A 6,556-nucleotide genomic window follows, 5' to 3' on the forward strand; every position below is an offset into this window, starting at 1 on the left:
TAGACTTAAGTACTTAAATTTCGATAAATTCAATACAATGCCAGTGGCGCAGGGGTATGATGATATATCCCAAGACGCCAAGATTGAGGGTTCGAATCTCTCTGCCGGAGTTGGAAAAATAATTTCCTAAATTAAATGTAACTTAATTTACTTTCAATTTCAAAAAGAAAACCTACGAATTTTTTTCAAAGAATGTGTGTGCCAAATTGCCCCCCCCCCCCTTTCTACCCCCTTGGCTCCATCGGGCTCGGTCAAGGGTGTCCCAGATCAAGCTAGCATTGGTAGTTCAATGAATTTTCATTCGTAAAAACAAAGTTTAAGTTGCTGATTAATTGAAAAAGAATTAGACCAATAACTAGGGTCCAAGTTTGAAATCGGACAAAAATGGTGTCTAAAATCAGTTATTTTGAATGTTACGGACATCTATATTTCAAGGCCTATAGCACATTATGCGTCTATTTATTCCACTATGATATCTTTTATGGCTTCAATAGACTCGAATTTGTAACATGACCTTGACCTTTGACCTTGACCTCAATTTCCTTTATATGGACCAAGGACATCATATCAAAAGACTGTAGGCCTCTACAACTTATTCTGTATGAAATAACCCAACATATCGTTTATTTTAAATTTTCAAAGGGGAATAACTCCCATAAAATGTCTTCTGATCACCCCAGTCTAAGTAAAACAAATCATTCTTAAGAGTAGACGAACAATTTGGTGAAAACAGTTTGTAAAAATCTTATACGGTTTTTGAGATATAGCGATAACAAGAAAAAGGGGACGCAGGGAGATAACTCCTATAAGAATAAGTGTTCGGTCACACAGGGTGAGTTTTGAAACCTCCATTACTGAACAACATCATTGGCCAAACATCCATTCGATATGTTGTAAATCAAAAAAAGCGTATCAGACGGCAGAAGAAAAAAAATCAGAAGAAAAACAGAAGGTCTTTCCACGAAAAGTGGAAAGACCTAATAATAATCCCCCCACCCCCATAATATTAACGGCCTAATGTATGTACAGAAAATGAAAGAAAAGCAAAAAATGTATGAAACACATCAACAAAAGAAAAGAAAATCACTGAATTACTCGCTCCTGACTTGGAACAGGCACATACATGCATAATATGGCGGGGCTAAATATGTTCTCTTGCCGATAATTAATAACTGAAATAAAACCGGCAAAATAGCAAAACTCTATATAATTTAAATCGCTATTTTACCCAAGCATTTACATTAAGTTCTTAAAACTTATAAATCAACTCTAACCGTAGAATTTATGAATCAATTTAGCCGTAGAATTTATAAATCAATTCTGGCCGTAGAATTTATAAAAATCAATTCAAGCCGTAGAATTAGAAATCAATTCTAACTTGGCCGTAGAACTGTTCTAGAAGTAGAACTGACCAAAGATTTGGTCAATTCTAGCTAGAACTGTCTAAAACTGTTCTAGGGTAGAACTGTCAGGATCAGTTCTAGGTAGAACTGTCCAAATCAGTTCTAGGTAGAACTGACCAAATCAGTTCTAGCTAGAACAGTTCTAAACTAGAACTGACTAAAAGGTGTCAGGCTGACAGTTCTACGTACTGTTCTAGAAGAGTTATCCTGACAGATTTAATGAGAGGTTAGAAGTGATCTCCACTGTATCTCCCAATTGATACGATATTTCCGTGCTTGCATTTCCTATCATGATTTTCTTGATAGAGGGTTGCTGCTCACAAGGAAGCTTTTTTAAACCAAGAGTTCCAAATGGTGAAGTTAAAATCATCCCTTCGTAAATACCGAATTAGACTATTTACCGGATTTGTAATCACATAAGCAACACGACGGGTGCCACATGTGGAGCAGGATCTGCTTACCCTACCGGAGCACCTGAGACCCCCCCCCTAGTTTTTAGTGGGGTTCGTGTTTTTTATTCTTTAGTTTTCTATGTTGTGTCATGTGTACTATTGTTTTTCTGTTTGTCTTTTTCTGTTTTAGCCATGGCGTTGTCAGTTTGTTTTAGATTTATGAGTTTGGCTGTCCCTTTGGTATCTTTTGTCCCTCTTTTAAGGGCAATGCAATAACTCCTTTAAGAACTAATGTGAAAATTTTATAGTAAATGGACAAATGGTAGAGCTCAACATTTTGAAGATAATTATCTGGCCCTTTCGAATTGTCCATGTCTACGGCTGTTTTTAAATAATTGACATCATGCACTTGCATGCCCCCTTTGTGTATTTCTTAGCCATGACGGCCATCTTGGTTGACAAGCGGGGTCACAAACAACTTTTTAAAACTAGATACCCTAATTATAATTTAAAAAGACATATGATTTTAGATAAGGTTTGTTAAATGCAGCCTTGTAATTTTTATTGGTATAAATATTGATTTTTTTATCAGTAAATTAAAAGCTATACATATACATATTCAAGGATCTACAATCTGTCGATACCTGTAACTTGGCATTGCTCAAAGTCATGTTTTCCTCTGGCTGTTTATAACGTCTTTCACTGAATCCATTGGATGTCGGATGTGTATGGATTGATAGTTTAGTCTTAAATGCATGATTTCTTTATTAGTTGTTGGTGGTCCAAGTCAGGAGCCTGTAATTCAGTGGTTGTCGTTTGTGTATGTGTTACATATTTCTTTTTCGTTCATTTCTTTACATATATAAGACTGTTAGTTTTCTCCTTTGAATTGTTTTACATTGTCTTATCGGGGCCTTTTATAGCTGACTAAGCGGTATGGGCTTTGCTCATTGCTGAAGGCCGTACGGTGACCTATAGTTGTTTAAATCTGTATCATTTTGTGAAGAGTTTTCTCAATGGCCATATGACATACGACATGTTTTTTTAATTTTTTTATTAAACCAATGTGAAAACTTAAAACAAACAAACAGATGGGAAGATGCACACACGATAAAAATAAAATAATTATGCTCCCTTCTGTCAAAAGCAATATATTTTTTAAAAAGAAAGATGTTTGTGTCATTTTGGTCTTTTGTGGAAAGTTGTCTCATTGGCATTCATACCACATCTTCTTTTTATAGTAATTTTAGATGTTAAAATTTATGTAAAAAAGAAAGATCCTGTTGGGTAAAGTGAGCTAAAAACAGCCAAGAATTCCAAACAAAGTTACACCGTTCTTGAATTAAAAAAAAAATGTGTAACAACTGAAAACTTCAAATGTCATGAACCGGATAACTAGATCGGACACGGCAAACAACTTCACTGGCGTTTTTTTTTTCTATAAAAAAAATAAGACATATTATTTATATTTAAGTGCACGCACTGGCATGTCACAAATGCTTAAATGATCGCAATTCAATTTATTCTGAAGGTAAGATAAAAACCGACTTTTTATGGAACCATTTCTCTCGGTTGCAGGATAGACAAAACTGGTTAAAAATGTAATAACTTTATATGGTGATATATAGTTATCGCATGGTCCTTCAATATATAACCAAAAACACAATGACGAAAGTACCATAAAATGCGAACGAAATACTTAGAGGTCTTTTGGGTACATCATGGAAAATTACAAAAACAACCTAACATAGGGACAACAGATACCAGCGGTACATTCAAACGCATAGATCGAAAACAAACTGACAACGCTATGGGAACAAATAAAAAGACAAACAGTAATACAATTTTTGGCTAAATGTAAAACGTACAATTATATGTATGAAGTGAATGCCCGTCTAACTATTTCCTCGCTTACGTTATAAAATAATATGCCATATAATCAGGAGCTATTCACAAAACTTACCTAGAAATAAACGACGTTTTAGAAATTCAGTTTTATAAAAATACTCTGTAGAGGAATTTGATGGCGAATTTTGTAAAAGCGGGATAAAAGATACATTCAACGCATAGATAGAAATTAAACTAACAACACCATGGCTAAAAAAAAGACACACATACAAACAGACAGATTAAAGAACACCATATAGAAATTTAATGACCAAGTAAAACAAACCACATACAAAAAGGGGGTGTTCTCGTGTGCTCCGGCAGGGAAAGCAGATCCTGTCTCATATGTGGTACCCATAGTGTTGTTGAAGTTAGTACAAACAGGTGAAATAGTTTACTTCCGTATAAAAAAAAATGATTCTGGAAACGAAGACAACCTACAGGGAGCAGTAAATTAACACAGAGGCATTTTATCAGAAATGTCAGTAAAAGTTTTCATTTGTATTGTTTATTTATCAAACAATCCAAATTCACAGTGTTGAATGCTGTAGTATAGGCTTAACAAGTCTTTCTATGATGGCCATATGTAGGCGATCCACATGTGCTTGCTGTATAGAATGACCTAGCATATTGACATTTCCCTCCATTTGTTTTTAACCAATTGGTAACTCTTCTATCACACTGGTCACCACATGTTACCATTGCTGTGTGTCCACAACGACAACTAATCAAGCGGGTACACCTTTGGATTGATCCAAAATCGTGAAGTATTCTATGTGTATCTGCTTCGACAGCTTTACAAAAACAGCTACAATAACATCAATGAATGCAAATATAAACATAAATTTGTATTGAATTTCATACCGAGGAACATGGTTCAACCGATGAATATTATTCTTGTAAACAACAAAAACAAAGATATGAAGAACCTTTGAAATAAGTTTAAGAGATAATATCTGACAAATGTAGCAATTTTTTTTTCTCTCATTAATTATGTTAATGAATATTCATTACATGTTAAATTGGGTTGGGGTATATACGAGACAGTATCAATAAAAACACAAAAAGACATACTGAAAATATGCCTAGTGGAACAAAACATATATTGTACTTTTTACTTTATAACAATTGTATTAAATATTAGTTGACAGATTTGAAATCATTTAAACAATGTAGGCTTCTTTAAAATTTGATTTGTTTCCTACTTTGGATACGATAGACCGCATACATAAGCTTTTAAAATATTAAGCTTCTTTTAAATTTGATTTGTTCCTAAATTTGGATACGGCAGACTGCATACTTGAGCTTTTAAAAAATTATAATAATTTAGCATAATGCTTTAACTGCATGTATAATGTCTTTTTACTAACCAATCTTAAGTTTGGTGTTAATAGCAGTCATCGTGTTGCATTCGAGATAAGGATTTTAAAGATACAGTTCAGCTTGTTTTATTTCTAAATAATATCATGATATAAGACACAATCTAAAAATGAGAGCCAAACTTTGAGACAAAACAAAAACAACGTTATTGCAATTTTCATTTTCAAATTTTCTACTTCAATTTGGAGTATTACTCTAACAATCATGCATTTGCAGGTGGAAACCAAATTTCAAATTATAATGTATGTGAACCAGGTGTACCCTTTGTAAGAAAGCTACTAACCCGATGATGAAAACGGTAAAATTATATCATATATTCGAAATTATTTATGGATGCAATCCACAAGCAAAAGAATTGACCCAATGGTAATAAGCCTTTTATATATATATATTCGTATGACTACTGAAATATTTATATATCGAATATTCTGATACTTACTTTTTAGTGGGATTTATTCTAATTCTAATTCTTCTGAAAACCCATCCTTCAGCCTGGTAGGTAAGTACAAGGAACATCAGGACAAACAATAATTTCACCATTTTTTCCTGGAAAAATACATATATAAATAAATATAAAAATAGTAGTTGCTGAAGTAAATATATATCGAAGCAATTCTATCTTTTAAAAATACAACTTATAATTTGTTACATCATACGTCGTCAGAGGTAGAATAGTTATAAACAGATTATCACTGGTCCCGGCTGAGACGAGAAAATCAATCTCGTTAATTGGTAATCTATAAATAAATGACATCGGGTTGTTCGAGCATCAAAAAGATCGACAATGAGACAGAGAAGGGACGCTTTTAATAAATAAACATAATGCTGACATATTTTAACCTAACGGTTTAGTAGGTCCTTTAAGAAATTGATAAATTATTTTACGTTAACATTGAACATTGTTTATTCATATAGTTCTAATCTTACCTAAGTTATTGCAGTACCAATGTGAATACAATATGAGGAACGTTTTTTTGTTCCAAATACAAGTATGTATATACAATCGTATTGATTACATTAAATACATGTTATCAGATTTCTGTTCATGTTTGCAACCATCTGTTTTCCATGAACTATTTAAAAATGTTTTCATGGAAGTTAACTTAATGATTTTATTGTGAAAAACATGTTTTTTATAGAACTATAATAGTCAATACAGAATTTGCCAAAATATGCATTCATCTACATACATCGTATCGCAAATCGAACACATATTACATGTAACTTACGCGCACTCATTGAAAATGAAATTATTCAAAAATGTTAATCATAATTCCAATGATGTACAGTCAGGCCTGAATTTGTATTTATGTTGCAAATATAATGAATAATCGATTATGTGCCTCTTTTTGACAACGGTAGTCAACACAAAATTCAAGTTGAAACCAAAAAAAAATAAAAAAAATACTTAAACAGGTGTTATTGAAACCTGTTTATTTAAAAGTTAAATATTGATAGAAAATATTTACACAATGTAACCGTTATCAATAATTG

At 32.7% G+C, this 6,556-nt stretch overlaps 1 long non-coding RNA gene across 1 annotated transcript; it reads right to left on the bottom strand.

Annotated features, from left to right (window-relative positions):
- Window positions 1-4,170: 4,170 nt before the first annotated feature.
- Window positions 4,171-6,039, bottom strand: LOC134696494 (uncharacterized). Its single transcript, XR_010102961.1, has 3 exons — window positions 5,990-6,039; window positions 5,502-5,608; window positions 4,171-4,490 (listed from the first exon to the last, which is right to left on the bottom strand). It is a non-coding gene; the product is annotated as an uncharacterized LOC134696494 (long non-coding RNA).
- Window positions 6,040-6,556: the final 517 nt, after the last annotated feature.

This window comes from Mytilus trossulus, chromosome 14 (assembly GCF_036588685.1).
Source record: "Mytilus trossulus isolate FHL-02 chromosome 14, PNRI_Mtr1.1.1.hap1, whole genome shotgun sequence".
NCBI classification, from domain to species: domain Eukaryota; kingdom Metazoa; phylum Mollusca; class Bivalvia; order Mytilida; family Mytilidae; genus Mytilus; species Mytilus trossulus.